We start from the raw sequence: 20283 nt of genomic DNA on the forward strand, positions 1-20283 counted from the left end.
TCAAGAGTAGCGGCTAATACCTGCTCATCTAGGAATGTGTCATTAATCTCATACTTTTCCCCCTGTTCTTTCTCAGCTTCTAACCTCAACAAGTGGTCTGCTACTTGATTTTCACACCCTTTCTGATCTTTGACTTCAAAGTCAAACTCCTATAGCAAAAGAACCCATCTGATCTCAAAGGCATAGACCACTGCTGATAGCTCTTGTTCAGTTACAATGTAGTTCTTCCATGCTGTATTCAATGCCTTGCTCACATACTATATTAGGTGGAAGATCTTGCTGCGCTTTTGCCCCTAGTAAAACCCTCGAGGCTACACTACTAGCATCACACATTATTTCAAATAGTTCAGACCAGTCCAAAGAAACTATCACTAGCGCTGAAATAAGCTTCTCTTTTAGACACTCAATGGCTTTCTTTCATGCTTCATCAAAGTGAAACCTTATCTCCTTCTCTAATAGCTTGCACAAAGGTTGTGCAATTTTTGAGAAATCCTTGATGAAATGTCGATAAAACCTCGCATGTCTCAAAAAACTTTTGATGCCTTTCACCGTGAAAGGTGGAGGTAATTTTTCAATCACTTAATTTTCGTCTTGTCCACCTCAAGACCTTTTCAGATATCTTGTGGCCCAATAATATGCCTTCTTTGACAATAAAGTGGCATTTTCCCCAGTTTAGCACTAGGTTTGCCTCTTCACATTTTGGAAGTGCCTGATAAGATTCTACAAACAATCATCAAAAGAATCTCCTACCAGAGAGAAATCATCCATAAATACCTCTAGAGTGTCCTCAACCATGTATGAGGAGATAGACATCATGGATGTCTTCAATATAGCCGATGCATTATATAATCCAAATGGCATGCACTTAAATGCAAAGTTGCCATGCAGACATGTAAATATGGTTTTCTCTTGATTTTTCGGTGCTATAGACATTTGATTATTGCCAGAGTATCCATCTAGAAAGCAGTACTACCCTCTACCAGCTAATCTATGCAGCATCTGGTCCATACAAGACATTGGAAAATAGACTTTTAATGTCCACATGTTTAGTGTCCTATAATCCATACAGACTCGCCACCCTGTGACTGGCCCCAATGGAATCAACTCATTCTTATTGTTAGCAACCACTGTCATTCCTCTATTTTTGGGGACACACTACACTAGGTTGACCCATCTACTATATTAAATCAGGTATACCACACCTGCATCAAGCCATTTGATAATCTCATTTTTTACCAGCTCTTGCATAGGTGGATTCTATCTTCTATGGAGCTCAATGCTAAGCAAATAATCCTCCTCCAATAAAATTTTGTGAGTGTAGATGCCAGGAGGTATGCCTATAATATCAACAATGGTCCATCCGATCACTTTCTTATATCTTTGCAGGACCTTAACAAACGCTCTAACTTATCGCTTTTTCAAATCTACAACAATGATTACTAGCAAAGTATTATTTTTACCTAGAAATACATAACTTAAATGGCTCGGCAATTTTTTTAACTCAAATTTAGGCAGTTCTTCAATATATGGTTTAGCAGGGGGAGTTGGTCCATTTTTTAGATTAAGGTCTAGCTTTTTAGGAGTATAGGAATGTGATCCCATACCCCTCAAAGCATTCACTGTCTCATTACGCTTCTCTAATTCATCTTCTTTGAAGTTCATGATCACTGCCGCCAATGTTTCAACCATGAACCTCTCTTCAATAGAGGCCTCAACAGATACCTTATCATCTACATCTATCACAGACATCACAGTTATGCCATTAGGCTACTTCATTGATTTGCACACATTGAATTTTACTTCTTCATTTTTCAACCTGAAAGTTAATTCACCACTTTCCATGTCCACTAAAGCTCTACCTGTGGCCAATAATGGTCTTCCCAAGATTATGGAGACCTCGAAATCCACCTTGCAGTTTAGGATCACAAAATCTGCAGGAAATATAAAATGGCAACCATCACCAACACATCATATAAGATCCCCACAGGCCTCTTCACCGAATGATCAACCATTAACAACCTTATTGAAGTCGATTTGGGGGCTCTCAAGCCTAGCTGTCTATAAATTGTTAATGGCACAAGATTTATGCTAGCTCCCAAATCACAGAGCCGTTGAAAAATTAAATGCACCAATTGTGCATGGAATAGTAAATGCATCTGGATCCTCTTTCTTCTCAAGCAACTACCTTTTAGCAATAGCACTAATGGTGTAGGTTATCTTTCCTCTCAAAAGTGATTGTTCACTTCCTTGTAACAAGATCCTTCATGAATTTTTCATAACCTGGCATTTTCTCTAATACTTCTACCAAAGGAATGTTTACATACAACTCCTTCAAAATCGAGATGAATTTCATAAACTTTCCATCCTCAACATTTTTCTTCAATATCTGAGGGAAAGGAGGAGGTGGTTTCAGAATTTATGGAAATGTATTCACTACCTCTTTGTCACTTTTCACCTTACCTTTCTTCTTTTTAGTCAACGTTTTCACTACTACCTGATCTTCTCCCTCATCATCATCATTAGCATGAACAACATCATTTCCAGCATTTTTTACATGCTTATTAGATTCGGATTCAACATCTTCTTCCTGCTCATATTTGTAGGTGCTGGACCAATGAGTGTCTTTTCGCTTCCTGTCGTCATTGCCATACACTTCCCATCTTTCCTTGGGTTCTGAACTATGTCACTTGGTATGGTACCATTCTTTCTTTGGTTCAATATAGCTGATAGTTGCCCTATTTGTTGCTCTAACTACTTAATGGATGTGGAGTGTAAATCAACTAGCTGGCTCATATTAGATATATCACCTTTTATTTCCCTCACTCTTGAGTCGGTAGATTCCACCTATTATTATACCTTGGATTGTATATCTTCCAACCTAGCATTACCTGTTCTACTTGCTACTCTTTCTCTTTTACCTGGGGGTACATACACACCACTTTGATCATTTTTAGCAATGTCCTTATTTTGCCAGCTCCCTTGATCATTTCTTGCTCTGTCATAGTACCCATCTTTTTGAAAGTTCCAAACATGGTTTCTAGAGTTGTAAGTCCAAAAACCCCCTGATTGTTCTAAAACTTCACCTCATTATCATAATCAAAATCTGGATCATTATAGCGGCTTGCAGTGTCAACTGCCTTAACCTTTTCAGCCCCACAATATAGTAGATGTTTAGTTAGCAAATCCATCTGAGTCTTTATATGGGCCATATCCTGGTCTCGCTTCTCTTCTCTCTTTCACTGTGCTACTGACATCTTGAATATATATCCCACACCACCTATTTTAGAGTCTCTTGTATGCCAAGCCCTACTGGGTTTTTCAACTTGATCTAAAATAGCCGATGCTTCAGTGAAAGTCTTCAACATAAATGATCCACTACAAGTCTGGTCAATAATTGGCCTGGTGAAAAAGTTACAAGATCGGTAGAATAGCTCCATCAAGGGCTCATCTATGAGGTTGTGATTTGGATACTGTTTAAGCTTCTCACTAAACCTCGACCATGATTCATATAGAGCTTCATTAGGTAGTTGCTTGTATGCATTGCTCTCATAAGGAATAAGGCGATAACTAAGCCGTATGCGGTTATTTTACTGTTAGTTACTTATTTCCGACATAAAGTAGAAATATTGGGGGTAGGGGGGGTTTATAATGTAGTTCTTAAAAGTTAATAGTAACCAAAAAGTGATTTACAATAGCAGGAGATTGGTGTTAATGAGAAAAACTACCCAGGTTTATGTTCACTAAGGCAATTTGACCGATCTTCAGGTTAGTACAAAATGACTTGACATATTGCAAATTTCATAAGCTTATCGCACATTTATCACACTTAAATGTTTTTCAACCATCTTAAGCATGTGATATTTTTTTTCTTTAGAACTAAAATATTTCTAGTCAATCACTTATAATCACTCAAAGTAGTTAATCATCCTACAACATTAACTATTAGACGAATTTACAATTCGAATTGATGTTGTTAACTCTTTTCTCCAAGTTTTACTCTTTTACTCAAACAATTAAAACCTAAGGCAGGATCTAATGTTTGCAACTATTAAAAAATAGTTAATATGAAATAATTAACAAGATGCGTAATGCACTACTTAGGTCATTCCGTACAAAACTCTTGATTTAGATCAAATGTCATGGATTCCACAACCCTAAATTGTAGGTTTTAGCCACTCATGATTATGAAAATAAGACATATTATTTGATTCATCTAAAAGAAAGAAACTTATGAAAGATGAGATAATCAACAATTTGATTTCTAATTCTCAACTTTCGTTCAATAAACCATACTCCATGCAATACTGCGTTCTTTGTGTTCTCCCAAAGAAAATAAGAGAATGAAATAAAACCTAAAAGTTTATGTTTATAGTCTCAAAAAATATAAATTCAAAAGTCAAAACATGGCTCTCCGACATCCGCCTGATGGTGGATATGACGGCCCATCACATACTCGACTGTCTGTCACTTGCACCGTCAGTGATAACTAGTAATGATTAGTGGAAACACTTGTTCTGACGAAGGATATAATGGGGCGTCAGAGGTGTGACAGTCCGTCAGTACTCTTCCTCTTGGCTTCACTTCTGTTTATGTCCGATGGCAGAATTGACGGCTCATTAGTGATGCAATAACTCATTAGAGTTGCCTTCATATTTATCAAATTCTGCCTATCTTCTGGTTTATCTTGACGATGGGGTTGATGGCCCATCGTGAGTGTGATGGTCCGTCATAGCTACCGTCAGGTCTCCATTTTTACAACTCTTTGCTTTGTTTTGCCTTCTTATCCATTTTCTCTAATTTCCTACATTGATTCAATAGAAAACTATTAAAATATCCTATAGTTGCTTATGAACTAGCATGTATTCCTTTTTAGATGAATTAGATGTGCCGTTGAAATGCCAGTATATTTTTTTTTTTTGGGGGGGGGGGGGGAGGGAACAGACCCTACACGAGGCTCCCACCTCTCGTGCACAGTCAGGGGTTGAGCAGCACCCCCAAGCCTTAACATAATTAAAATAAAGTAAAAATACACGGAGGGGGACATAAACCTTACCTCCGATCCTATGTTGGTTCATAAGTTGGCTAACCTACTAAGGTCGGCTAACTCATTCCAGTTACAAAAAAGGGCTAACTAAAACTAGAAAGCATTAAACCTATGGGAGGACTCCTCCCGGTACAAGTCGACTAAGTAAGCATAAATGAGGGAGACTCTCCCCTTCCATTAGAAAACAAGAAAGTAACCTACACTAGTCCTATTCAACTACGCGACAAATCACATAGCTAAATTAAAGCAGAACAAGTATACGAAACTTCTATCTCGCATGGGATGAGAAAGTTCTATTTATCTTTGCCCTTTTTAGTCTTGTCATACCAAGTAAGTCCAAATAGAGAGATGCATCAACTTCAATATCATGATTATAGCAGCTATGGAGGATGAAAAATGGAAAGAAGTGTATCAGTCAGCCGCTTTGGAGCTGTATTAGTCAGCAGCTTTGGAGATGTTGTGGAGGGTGAAATGGTCCTAAGCTGCTGTATGTTGCAGATGTAAGTGGTGCAGCTGTGACTGAACTACTGCTTGGAGATCCAACTGCATATTGAAGAGTTCTTATGTGCCTGCACATAAACCAGGAGGGTTGTTGCGTGTGTAATAACATGGTCCCTACACCTGCAATCTTGTAGGAGGTTTAAAGGAGGCTTCAACTTCCTGTTGCCTTTCTTTAGTGTGCAGCTGTGTAGAGTATCATGCTTGTGCAAGCTGTAGTATCCTGCAGTAGAAATGCACATTAAGAGGTGCAATTCTGCTGATTCATGCTGCAGTTCTGCAAGCTTCTTGGGTGCTGCATGTTGTTGGAGGTGTTGTGTATTGAGGCTTGTATCCCCAAATGTTACTTGATTTAGTGTATCTCCAGCTACCTGCAAATGCATAAAACCAAGCCAACAAGACCAAAAACAAAGATCCACAAACAGAAAGGAATTCCCCAAGTTGCTGTGGTTACTGTAGAATTGCTGTGGATGGACCAATTGCTGTGACTGTAGCTCCTCATGTTCTTATTGTTGTTGAAGCAGTTGTACCTGTTGCACCATGCTTTTGCTGTTGTATATTGCAACCTGTAGGAGAAGTAGCCTTGGCTTGGCTGTTTAACTGATGGAGCCTTGCATTTTGGAAGGTTCCATTGCTGTTGTATTATGTGTCTGCACACCAATAAATAAACAAATAAGGAGTTCCAAGTAGCTTAGATGTAATGGGGTTGATGCAGGTAATAAAGGATGGAATCTGGCATGGTTTGATTGTTGGTGAGGGCTGGTGATGCTCCTGCATCTCTAGCGTTTGTCTCCCTTTGTTTAGATCTCTGTGGACCTGCACAAACAAGTAGCCAAAGAACCAAACGAATGTGGGAGAAGTATAGGCTGCTGCAAACCTGTAGCCAGCTTCATGGTGCCTTCATAGTGGAAGTGCTCAGTTGTTTGTTGTTGCAAGTTACCTTCAGGAGGAGACCTTTCCTCATGATCAGCTCCTTAGAGCACCTGCACATACAAACAAAAACAAAGCAAAGAAAGGAAAAGACCTCAAAGAATGCTTTGGAGCTTGTTAGCTTTAAATCGGCTAAATTTTTCAAGGCCGCTCGACTAACGTCTCCAATTATCCGATTGAGGTGAAACTTCTTGGGATTTGGAAATACTATATTTTTTGTATTCCTGCAACATTTGGGGGTCTTTTGGACAAGATGGAAAGTCCAAGTTGTGAAGTGCACCAGTTGGAGACTTAAGTCGACTAACTTTTTCAAGGTCGCTCGACTAAAGTCTCCAATTATCCATTGGAGGTGAAACTTCTTGGGATTTGCAAATACTGTATTTTCTGTATTCTTGCAGCATTTGGAGGTCATTTGGACAGGCTGGAGGCTCCAAGTTGTGAAATGCTCCATTTGGGGACTTAAGTCTGCTAACTTTTTCAAGGTCGCTCGACTAACGTCTCCAATTATCCGTTTGAGTTGAAACTCCATGGGATCTTCAGGAATTGTATTTGCAGTAATCCTGCACAATATGGAGGCATTTTGGTGATGCATGATGTATTTGTTAAGTACTGTTGGTTGCTTTTGGCCTCTGGTGCTGCTGTTAGAATGCTGTTGTTGTTTATCAATTGGAGTCACTGCTGCTTCTGTAATGTGGCTTATGCAAAGTCTGCTAACATTTGAAGGCTTGCAATATTTGAAGGTTTTTTGCCCAAGTTGGAGCTTCCAAATAGCAAATTTCTCTATCTTTAGGCTTAAGACAGTTGATTGTGTCTCATGTGTGACCAGCCTGGGCTTCCAATCAAGATTCCTATACCTGTTAAGCCAAGAAGGAAGAGGAGACAAAATATAAACTACTCTACTCCTTACCTCTAAGGTTAGACTGGTTATTCTAAGAAAATAATAAAGATAGTAATAAGGAAGTGAGATTTTCCTTTTGCCAGGAGTTCTAACTGTGAGATCTTCAAGGTATTTATAGCTATGCATAGACAAAACCATGTTGAAGTTTGAGTTAGAACCAAAAATGGAATGAGTTAGGGAGATTTCTTTATTCTCCTGAGTTTCTTTCTTCTGAAAGAAGGCATTTCCAGCTTGTCCATCTCAAGGTATGACTTAGCTTGTTTAGGGAGATCACGCACAGTGAAATAGAGTTCAGGAGATTTGCATTTGTGCTGTGTTTGGATAAGACATCAGCTGTGTAGTTTGCTTCTCTAAGGATGTGTTTACAGCTGAAAGTTTGGAATTGGTTGATGATGTTGTTTAAATTGTCCAGCAGCTCCTTTATTGACCAAGGGGGTTTTGCTTCTTGTTGTAACCAACTGATTAGGAGTTGAGAATCTACCTCTAACTCTACCTGTAAATAACCAAGATGAATACACCAAGATAGACCAAAGATAGCAGCCCTAATTTCTGCTTGGTTGTTAGTTCCTTCCCCCAATGGAACTGCATAGGCAAAGATAAGGTCACTATGAGTATTTCTAAGTATTCCTCCTCCACCAATGTTGCCTGGGTTGTTAACGTCACTACCATCTGTATTTAGCTTTACCATGTGATCACCTGGTTTGATCCAGCATACAGGGGTAATTTTGGTGTCATGGTAGCATTGTTCCGCTGAAATGACTAGGTTCTTCCAGTTATTTGGCCATTCAGTATAAGGAAAAGCTGTGATGTGCAGGTTAGAGATGCCTTTGTAGACAGAAAATTTGACTCTTGAAAGGTTAGATTTCTTCCCACCATATTTGGAAGCACATCTATTCTTCCATAAGTTCCAACAAATGAAGACAGGGATTGCTTATAACAGGAGTTTATGTGCTTCATTCTTGTATTTAGATGTCCACCATCTCATAAGCATATTTCTAAGAGGTGTGTTATCCTTTTTATTCCCAATGAATCAGCAAACACCCTCCAAGTATTCTTGGCAAAGGTTCCTGCAACAAAGGTGTGATCAATGGTGTCTTGGCCAGGTCTATGACAACAATGGCACTGAGAGGGGGCTTTGCCAAAGCTGGTTATTTTCTCATTGGTAGGTAATTTCCTTCTAAGAGCTCTCCAAACAAGAAAGGAGCATTTGAAAGGTATTAGTTGGTGCCAAGTACATGCATTCAGCATAGTATTTGTCCTCTTGTCTCTAATGAGCTCCCAGGCAGAAGAACAACTGAACTCCCCATTGGTATTAGGAATCCAGCATGGATGGTCCTGTTTGAGGGGATGGTAGATGAATTGAGTCGCTAAAATGTTAGGAACAAACTGAGGAGGGGCTTTTGGGATAATGAGATCAATATTCCATTGGCCATTAGTTAGAAAAGCTGAAACTTGGGTGTGGTTAAACCTACAGCTGTTAGCAGAAAAGTGAGCTAAAGGGCCAACATCTAGCCAGTTGTCCCACCAAAAAAGGTAAGAGCCAGACTTAATTTGCCACTGAATGTGAGGCTCAATGTTGTGTTTGTTGTTCATGAGGTGCTTCCAAATTAAGGACTGACCAGTGTCCCACTTTTTTGTAATAATATTGGCCCTATGACAGTAGTTGGATTTAAGGAATTCTCCCCACAAGGTGTTCTTGGTTCTAAGGGTCCACCACTGCTTGTATTGAAAAGATTGGACCACATCAGTGATTTGTCTAAACCCTATGCCCCCTTCGTCATAAGGATAGCTAAGGTTCTTCCATGAGGACCAGTGGTACTTCCTCTTGTCATTTTTCCATCCCTAGAAGAAGTTAGCAGTGATGCTCTGAATCTGCTTGATGATGGTTGAGGGAGGGATGCTGGCTGAAAGAAAATGTATTGGCATGGCTTGAATAACATGCTTCATAAGAATAGCTCTACCCCCATAGCTCAGGATTTTAGCATGCCAACTAGTGATCCTGCTTACAACTTTTCCAATAAGATCAGAGTAGTAAATAACTCTTTGCCTACCAATATAAATAGGACATCCCAAGTATGTTATAGGACTACTCTTTTGGTTGAAACCAGTGATACTCTTGATTCTCAGTACAGTAGACTTGAAAGCATTGGAGGGAACCATGAAATGACTTTTTTGCTTGTTAATCAATTGTCCAGAAATTCTTTCATAGGTAGTTAATGTTTCCATAATGAGAGCTAAGGTGTGCCTTCTTCTAGAAGTAAAGATGATGATATCATCTGCAAAACTCAGATGATTGATCTGAGGTCCCTTTTTTGCCATAAAGAAACCATGGAATTGGGGATGCTGATGAAGATTATTCAGTAGTCTGGACAGCACTTCAGCACCTAGGACAAATAAAGCAGGGGAGAGAGGATCACCTTGTTTGAGACCCCTTGTGGAGTGAAAGAAACCATGTCTTGAACCATTGACTATAACAGAGTACCAGTTATCAGCCATGATTCTCCAAACCATGTCAATGAAAGTTTATTTAAATCCCATTCTTCTCATCACAAGACAAGTGTAATTCCAAGAGACCCTATCATAAGCCTTGGTCATGTCAAGTTTTATCACAACATTGCCTCCAACATTTGGTTTTTTGATCTGGTGGATTATTTCCTGGGCAAGCATTATATTTTCAGAGATGTTTCTATTCTTGACAAAGCCATATTGGTTCAAGGAAATGAGGTTGGGGAGAATAGGAGCAAGTCTTAGGTAGAGGAGTTTGGGAAATGATTTTGTTAGTGAAGTTGCTAAGGCTTATGGGTCTGAACTTAGAGATTTTTGTAGGATGGTTTACTTTTGGGAGTAGAACCAAACAAGTATGGGTGAAATATTTGGCATAGTTTGTCCACAAAAGAAGGATGTGATCACTTTAAGGAGGTCTTCTTTGATGATGTCCCAGCACACCTGAAAGAAAGTTCCATTCATCCCATCAGGGCCAGCAGCAGAGTGAGGATTCATAGTAAAAACAGCAGTTTTCACTTCTTCCATAGTAGGCATGGCTTGGAAATCATCATTGTCTTTGTCAGTCACCATTGTAGGGATGCAATGGAGTGTCTGCTGTTAGATGTGCTCCTCCTTTCCAGTAAAAATTTGTTGGAAATATTCACAAGCAGCATCAGCTATCTCTTTATCACCTTGCACCCAAGAGCCTTCTTCATTTTGGATCCTGTGGATGTAAAGCTTTCTTCTCCTGCCTCTGATGAGAGCATGCAAGTAGCTAGAGTTCCTGTCACCTTCTTTGAACCAGTGAAGTTGAGACTTTTGTCAGAGGATAGAATCCTCCATCTTCATGCATCTAATGTACTCAGAATTGATAGCATGCAGTTGAGACCTATTTTCATTGGTGTTTATACTAATCAGATTCTCTTCAGCTTGTCTAGCCTTCTCCTCATATTCTTTGACTTTAGCATAGATGTCTCCAAATTGATTTCTTGACCAGCAGCTAAGAGTAGCAGTAAGTCTTTTTATTTTTTGATGAAAACTCCACATTGGATTTCCATTAGAAGGTCTGCTCCAGCAATTCTTGACAGTATCCATGAAAGAAGGTTGCTCAGGCCAGCAGTTCAAGAATTTGAAATACTTGATGGGGTTGTGTTGTTGGTCAATCATTTCTAAGAGCAAGGGGCAGTGATCAGAACCCACAGAAGGAAGATGAGTTATACTGGTATGGGGCATGGTTTCTAGCCAGTTATCATTAACCATCCCTCTATCAAGTCTCTTCCAAATTCTAAAGTTGATACCCCTCAGGTTGGACCAGGTGTATGAAATGCCAGTACATCACTTACCTATTGGTGGGTTATAGTAGGTGCCATCATTAGTCATGGCATTAGGTCATGATAAAAAATCAATTATTTAGAAAGAGAGGAGTAATTAACTTAAGATAAATAAGTATTTAATGAGAAAGAAAATTTCCAAAAACACATTTCATTTTTTCTCTCTAAAAATTGGAATAATCAACACACAAACACACACACACACTCACACACTCACATAAATACACACACACACACACACACACACACATATATATATATATATATATATATATATATATGTCATGACCCGACCTCTCAGTTATGATGATACCTACTATAATCCACTGGTAGGTAAGCCAACCCATATCCCGAAACTGTGTGTAGTGGGATTAGGGTTAGAAACTAAATAATACTACAACAATATCAGGAATAATAGGATTAAATGAAAGAACATCAAATAACATATATACAGAAAATAAGATCCCTCATAGAGTAAGGAATTCATAATTACAGAGCTATTACAAAATATTGATACAAGTCTGAAAAGTGGACTATGGAAATAAAGATTGTCTCAAAAAGAAAATGACAAGTAAAATATGATAGATTGAGACAAGAAGATCTCGAAAATGCCAAGTGCTCACCCTCTTCTCTAGTGTAGACAAAAACTAGCCCGAATAAGCATTGGTAACTAGTGCTCAGACTTCCATCACAAAAATAGATGCAGAGTATAGTACGAGTACTAAAATAATAGGTACCCAATAGGCATCATAGGCTGACTGAGCTTGGAAAAGTAAAAGCACTAAGAAGAGATAGAATCTCGAATAAATAACTGAATGCGATAGAAAATAAGGAGATGCACATAAGTGTAAGGAACTAAAGGAATTAAGTATAACTATCTAAACCTAACTGGACCCCCGTAATCCTAGAAGGTACACTCATGTGCAAGTTTAAGTAAAAAGCCGAGCAGACTCCTGTAAGCCCTACTGTACATAGAATTGCTAAATCTACTACGAATGTGAAATGGTGATTCCAGATTAGGAAAAGTGTAGCTAGACCTTGAAGTGCGGTTAACCTCCAAGTAACCAATAGTATTCAATAGTATCTAGTAGTAATAACCCAACTAAGAGGTCCAACACCCGTACCTCAAACTGAAGATGAGTCTGAAATGGGCAAATAATAAGAATCTCAAAATAGTCACTATGTATAGCCCACAAAAGAAGTCTAGCACCCGAACCCAAAGCATGAATATGTCTCAAAGTGGCAAGAATCAGTTACCTAGTAAGTTATCTCTGTAGAGGACAAGCGGGAAGCATGACCAGACCTTGAATCTACGATGATAGCATTTACCAAAAGTTATCATGTCATCTTGTCATAGGGAAATCACGATGGATCTGCTTCCCCTCTTAGATAATCCATTTAGTACTTCTAATCTTGACCTAAACTCGATCTTGAATAGTTAAATGATGCCCTGCAGGTCAAATCATCTATGAACGAGCTATAAAAATTGGAAGAGGGGGTAGAAGGTCATCAAGTTGAGGTAACTTCTAATCGAAGGCTCAAACTACCAGACCCAAGTCTACTATTCTAGTCTACAAGAAGCTAAGCCGTTCGTATTAACGTCGGAGTAAAAACAAGATCTAATGGGTCCAATCATTGTAAGTCTAAGAAAACACTAGTCTAAGCCTAGACTATGGCCATCATGTTCCAAATTAATAAAACAACATAAATAAACAAGGCCACAAGGTATGGATGATCAACGTAAACTAATCACATGCTCTCGAGTTCCTGAATATTCCTCGAAATAAACCTAACATATGAATCCTAACCAACCATCTAGGTAAGGATACTAATCCTATTCCCGTTCATAATAATTATATTGATCTTGATATACAAGCTCAGTCCAGTAACCAAGTTGTAGGAGAACCATCTAGTAAAGAAAATAAGTCTCTTACGGAGATCCCAAATAATCAGGAGAAAACCAATTCACAAGGACTAGGCATTAAATTAGCACTCCCAAAAACCCACACCCCATAAATTGACTACATAGGCAACAATTTGTATGTTTAACTTGGAGAAATGAAGATCAACAAACATAATAGGAGTACATGTATTGACTCAATGCTCCCAATCCCCCAAATACCCACTATTACTTATACTGATGTTGCTTCAAAAGTTGAAGGAGGTGTTTTTGGAAGCGAAAGGAGAAAATCACTAATTTACAGGATGGGGTATCCAAATGGGGTGGGAATTTGTCTCGTGTTATGCATGAGAACCCTTTCACTGACCCTAAGTATGACCATAGAGACACTTCTACCACTCATCTTAATGTGACATATTAGGTACATCAAGTTCATACCAATGATCAGGAGACTAAGGAAGGTGATCACATTAGGCTATTAATTTAAAAAAAAACTAAAGGAAATCTGGTTATTTAGAAACATATCAAGGTACTGAAGACTTAGTGAAAATCAGACTCTACAGAAATATGGCAATAAAAGTAATTAAGTTATGCTACAACAAAGTCACACTAAGCAAAAATCTAGGGCTAAGGATACAAATAAAGGGGGTGGCGAGAAAACAGCTAAAACTCCTAAAAATAAGTCAAAAGAGAAAATGAGTAAGATATAAAAGAGATGCTATCGAAAATAGAAACAACTACTTCTACAAATCAGCAAGCTCAACTAATAACCTTTACGAGTATTGTACTCTTAAGACTTATGAAAAAATTGATGAACATGAGGTTTTGCACTCTGAAGAATAATTTGATCAAGACACTAAGCCTATGGATGAGAAGGATTCAAAGGCTAGTCAAAAACTTATCAAAGCTTTTGGGTCCACAATCAACAAGGATATTAGGAGGAAATACAGGAAGTCACTGATAAACACGAGATAGGAAAAATAGGAGACTAACCAGCAAACTACCAACTACCAGTACATCTGGTAATTCAAGTAGAGACAACACAAGATCTAAAAGTAGAGGTTTTTAATGATTAAAGCCTTACATTAGAGCCTTTGGAGTATCAACACCCAATGTGCTCTAGAAAGGCTCCAAAATCTAAAGAAATTACATAACTTATCTACTATTGCCATCGTTGAATATTTTACTGATAACTCTCATATTAATAACTACAAACTACTCCTAAATATGGATAATGCCTCTTGTGACAAAAATGGGAAAATCTGAATATTTTGCACCATTGATTGTACATGTAATATAATAGATGTGGATGACCAACAAATTACTTGTGACTTAAAGCATGTGGAGTTTTCTAATAAATTCACCATTTCCTTTATATATGCAAAGAGTAATGACCATTGTAGGATATACTACTTCATATTTCTAATTCTGATAGACCTTGGTGTATCATTGGGGATTTCAATGTTATTATTTCAATGGAAGAGAAAAAAAGAGGTCTAATCTACAATATCAATAAGAGCTTTGATTTTATAAGTGTCATTGAGGCCTGTGGTTTGTTGGACCTGGATACAATAGACAACTTTTTACTTGGTGTAATTAGAGAGTAGAAGAGCTTGAGTATGGAAGCGATTGGACAGGGCACTAGTGAACGAAAATTGGTTGGAGATCATGTCTCAAACAATCATAACTCATTTGCCTTATATGGGGTCTGATCATATCCATATTTTGATAGAAATAGTTGTGAGACAAGATCACAGTCCAAGAAATTTCAAGTTTCTCCATTGTTGGGTTGAAAATAAGGGTTTTATGGAGACTGTCAAAACTTGTTGGGATAGAGAATGTTCAGGCAGTCATATGTGGACTCTACATCAGAAAATGAAGTGGTTGACATCTACTCTTAGCAACTAGTCCAAGGTTGAGTATGGAGACATTTTGTTAATGTAAAAGAATATGAAAACAAAGCCAGACTTACTGAGGAAGATGTTATCGACAAGAAAATAAAAGAGAACAGATCAAGAGTTCACCATATCAATGCAAAATATATTAAGTATATGAAGCTGGAGGAATATATTCTCAAACAGAAAATACAACTTTAATGGTTTAAAGAAGGGGATACTAACTCTAAGTATTTCCATTCTCTCATGAGAGGAAGGAGATGAAGTTTTTCATTCACAAAAATTTTCTTGGTAATGATCAATGGATACAAGAAGATTAGAATATTACTTCTACAACTTGTGATCATTTCAAGTATATCTTCTCATTCCATGTGAATAGAATTAATGGATATATTCTTCAATGTTTCCCTAGAATGGTGACCCCTGAACAGAATTAGAATGTTAAATTTATGACTGCTATGGAAGAGCTTAAATAGGTTGTGTATTCCATGAATCCTAATTTAGCTGCTGGCCCTAATGGTATGAATGGTAAGTTCTTCTAGGTTTCTAGGGAAATATCAAAAAGGACCTCCTAGATTCTGTCATGCATTCTTTTGTGGTCATATAATTCTAAAGTATATGTCTCATGCATGTCTGGTCCTATTTTCTAAGGTTGATCACCCCAATAGACTTACTGAGTTTAGACCTATTATTCTTAGTAATTTTATCAACAAGATTATCTCCAAAACTACTGAGTCTCAGGTTGGCTCCCATACTTCCTAATCTCATTTCGGAAAACAAGTCAAGTTTCATCTAGGGAAGAAGTATCTCAGAGAACATTATGTTTGCTCAAGAGATTATACATGGTATAAAAAATCCTAAAGAAGGGGATAATGTGGTGATCAAATTGGATATGGCCAAGGCTTATGATAGGGTATCTTTGTCAATCAACAGTGTGGTTCAGTTACGACCTGAACTATAGCCAAGCTATGACACGGCGATCAAAACCCTAGAGGGTCCGAACAAAGCCTCTTTACATATCGTAAGAATTCATAAGGTAAAGTAAAGCGGAAATGACATAAAAAAATCTCAACACATGGGTCATAAAAGTATAGGAGTATGAAAACATAGACTATACATAATTTGTCCAATGATGCCTCTACTAATCAAGATTGGTGGGGGCTAAGACATGTCCCTATCTCACCATCATATTAAAGTAATGAAAGTATTTAGAAAGGAACAAACTCATAACTCACCCTTGATAAGATGAGGACTCACCAATCTTCATAGGATAGCAACTCAAATAGCAACGTGTAGAAGGATGGATATGATCGTTGACCCCTATATTATGATATAATGTAGGCAGTAAGGTATGCATTAGTACATTTGAATGTACTAAGTATGAACATATGCCATGAAACATAAAGCATAAGATGCAATGATCAAAATAATAAAAATGATATAGAAGAGGATAAGTAAGGTTATGAGGGAAATCATAATGATCAAAGCATTAAGAGACATAATTGAGATCATCAAGAACATAAAAGAGAGTATAAATAAGTTGGAGATAACCATAACTGACATTAAGAACATTCGAGCTATAACATAGAATCTGATGATCCCCACATCGAGAAACGGGGAGGCTACTTGTCAAGGTAGGATCCGTCCAATCATTGTCATTATTAAGAGCTATATGTGGATCCACTAGCTAGGCCATAAAGGAAACCTACGGTGGAAACATAGTTTAAGGGACTAGAGGTTGTTAATAAGGCTTAGGTCGAGCCCCCACCTCAAAGTCATCTTGGTGCTAAGTATATCAACCCATAGAATACATATCATAATCATAATCATAGAAATAGATCATACTTGCATAAAGCATAGTTTATCATAATCATACCTCATAACATTTTCATAGAAATAGCTCATAAAGAACCACAAGTCACCTATGAAAGATCTTTAGTAACCTTTTTCATTAAGTTCATCATCATATAATGTGGTTGCAGACCTTCCATCATTACTCATTCTTTTCATATAACATTATTATAGTTTTAGGTCACCTTCCCCATTAAATATCCTAAGTCACTCTTCTTCATAAACTTGCATGCAACTCATGTTTAGAACATACTTGAGATTATACTTGAATAGGCATACTTGAAAGAAACATCATTTGGTTAAGTAGTAATTCATGTATAGTTGGATGGTTAAATCATAAATAAAATGTAATTCATGCACTTGAAGGAACACTTGATGATGGGTAAGGGTCAAATATGTAAAAGGGATAACGTAGGGAAGAATCAGGGCAGTGGCGCACTGCTGGAGCATTGCCCCAGGTCCTAAACTTTAGAGACCAGGGCATGGCGCATTGTTGACATGCCGCCTCAACCTCTGAACTTTAGAGGCTTCTTCTTGGCGCTATGGTGGTGCGTGGCCCCATGATTTCCCTGATGATTTTCCAACTTTTTTATCATGTTTCATGAGTATTCATCCCTTATAAAGATATCCTAAGACCATAATTAGCAATATAATGATCATAAATGAAAAATCTACCAATCCCAAGCAATTACTTATCAATTTATGCCAAAAATAGATTTGAATTCACAAGATACGTCATAGTTTATTCAATTGAAATTGAAATTGTGAAGATTCAAATATGTAATTGAAATTCATGAAGGATTGAAGCAATTCTTTGAACTCCATGGGTGAAAGGTACCCATGGATGAAACCCACATACCTTGAACAAATTAATAAGAAAAATTAAACATCAATGGAGATTTTGAGAGGATCCTAGCATGGTCTTCAATGGAGGTCTTCAGAGATATTTTGTAGAGAGAAGATTTTTATAGTAGAGGGATTGGGAGAGAATGAGAAAAATTGGGGCATTTTGGGAATTATATAGATTAGGAATGTAGTACAAACACTGTCTAGATTCATTCCCTACTAAATATAGAGGAAAAGTCCATAATACCCTTAATGAATATACTAATGCATATATATATATATATATACATACACTTGGGAAACGTTCCTTTTCTTTCATTTCATTTTATTACTTTCAAAAATATACTAGACCTAATAATAAACCCACCGAGGTCATTTAGACACTATATTGCCTTTAAATGCTCGGGATCTTAAAGTATCTCCCCTTGAGAACATCCATCCTCGAATGAGATTCAACTAGCATTGAAAAGGCACAGAAAGAGGACTAGTAGCCCAATCATGAATGTAATGACACAAAAATGCATAAACCATGAGATTTTCAAATTAACATAAAACGTGTCTGTAAAACCAACTTCATGAACATGAATACACATGAAAGTCATAGGAAAACCCAAAACGTCGGAACTTAGGCGATTTTAGCAAGAACAACCTAATACCTTAATCTCAAATGGAAGGAAAGAGATACATGTATAGATTAATCATGTATGCTTCTTCTTTCCATGTGGCACTCTCCACTTGTTGATTCCTCCACAATACTTTGACGGATTCAACCTCTTTATTCCTTAACCTTTTCAATTACTAGTCTAGAATTTCCACCAGAATCTCCTCATAAGTCAAGCTTTCTTCAATACTCATATTTTCCAATAACACAATAGAATTTAGATCACCCACAAACATCCTCAACATCGATACGTAGAACACTGGATGAACCATAGCCAACTCAAATGGCAAGTCTAACTCATATGCCACCTTGCCAATATGCTTCAAGATGTTTTAGGGCCCCACATATCTAGAGCTCGACTTTCCCTTCTTACCAAAATGCATTACACCCTTCATGGGTGAAACCTTCAAATAGACACAATTATCCACACTAAACTCAAGGTCTCTTTCCCTATTGTCCGATAGGACTTTTGGTGACTTTGGGAAAACTTTAGCTTATCCCTTATAAGTCTTACCTTCTCCATAGCATCAAATACCAAATCAGAACTGATCAATGATACCTCACCTACTTCAAACTGATTTCAGGTGGTGCACCATATTCTCCTGTACAATGCTTTAAAAGGATCCATCTCAATGCTTGAGTGATAACTATTGTTGTATGAAAATTCAACCAACATAGGTGCTCATCCCAAATTTCTTTAAAATCAATGACACATGCCCTCAACATATCCTCCAAATTTTGAATCGTTCTTTTGACTCGACCATCGGTTTGTGGAAGAAAAGTGGTACTTATCTTGACTCTTGTACCAAAACCCTTTTGGAATGACTTCCAAAAATGTGAAGTGAATTGAGTACTTGTATCCGATATAATAGAAAAGAGAACACCATGAAACTTTACAAACTCATGAATATACAACTTAGCATAATCTTCGGCACTATAAGAAGTCTTAACCAGTAGAAAATATGCCAAATTAGACATTCGGTACACAACAATCCAAATAGAATCATGTTGCCTTCTTGTACGAGGAAAACCCATGAAAAAGTCTATATTCACATCTTCCCACTTCCAAGTAGGATTTTCAATATCTTGAGTTAAACCTACCAGCCTTTGATGTTCAACTTTTACTTGTTGACAATTAGGACACTTAGTTATGAACTCCGCTATGTACTTCTTCATGCCATTCCACCAATACACTTCCCTCAAATAATGATACATCTTAGTGGATCTCAGATGAATCGAATACAACCAACTATGGGCCTCATTTATTACCAATTCCCTTAGAACATCCAGATTAGGGACACACAAGAGACCTTTGCGACAAAGTATCTCATTTCTCCCTTGGGAAAAAGCCTCAATGGAATTTTCGACAACTGACTTCTTCAATTCACCAAAATCGAATCATGGTCTTGTTTGGCCTTAACATCCACCATAAGAGACTTACTTTATCTATTGAGCTCAGTTGGCTTATGCCTACTGAGTACCATTATTTTGATGCTTATACTACACTTCTGAACTCTGCAGATAATTGTATGAGTTATCATCGATGATTTAGTCTTAGTATGGACCAGACTACATTCGGAGATTGGATGAGCTCCTGACGCCTAGAGTTGCAATCTTTATTTATGTTTTACTAGGACTAGTATTTACTTACTTTCGAAGAGTGTCTATACTTATATTTGTATTTTAAAAGCCTTGTACTCCTATTTTTATTTAGATGTTCGATTCCTGACTGATGTTAGGTCTTAGGGTGGTTCCTTATGTTTTCTTTCAGTTTTTCTATTTATTATCATTACTATTTACCTTCCACTTTATTTATTCATTTTATGATTGATAGCCCATTATTCTGGCTCTGGGCTAGGGGTTAGGCTTACCTACCAGTGGGTTATAGTAGGTGCCATCATGACCTGAGAAATTGGGTCATGACATAAAAATTGACCGTTATCAA

The sequence above is a fragment of the Solanum dulcamara genome, chromosome 3 (genome assembly GCF_947179165.1).
Source record: "Solanum dulcamara chromosome 3, daSolDulc1.2, whole genome shotgun sequence".
Classification (NCBI taxonomy): Eukaryota; Viridiplantae; Streptophyta; class Magnoliopsida; order Solanales; family Solanaceae; genus Solanum; species Solanum dulcamara.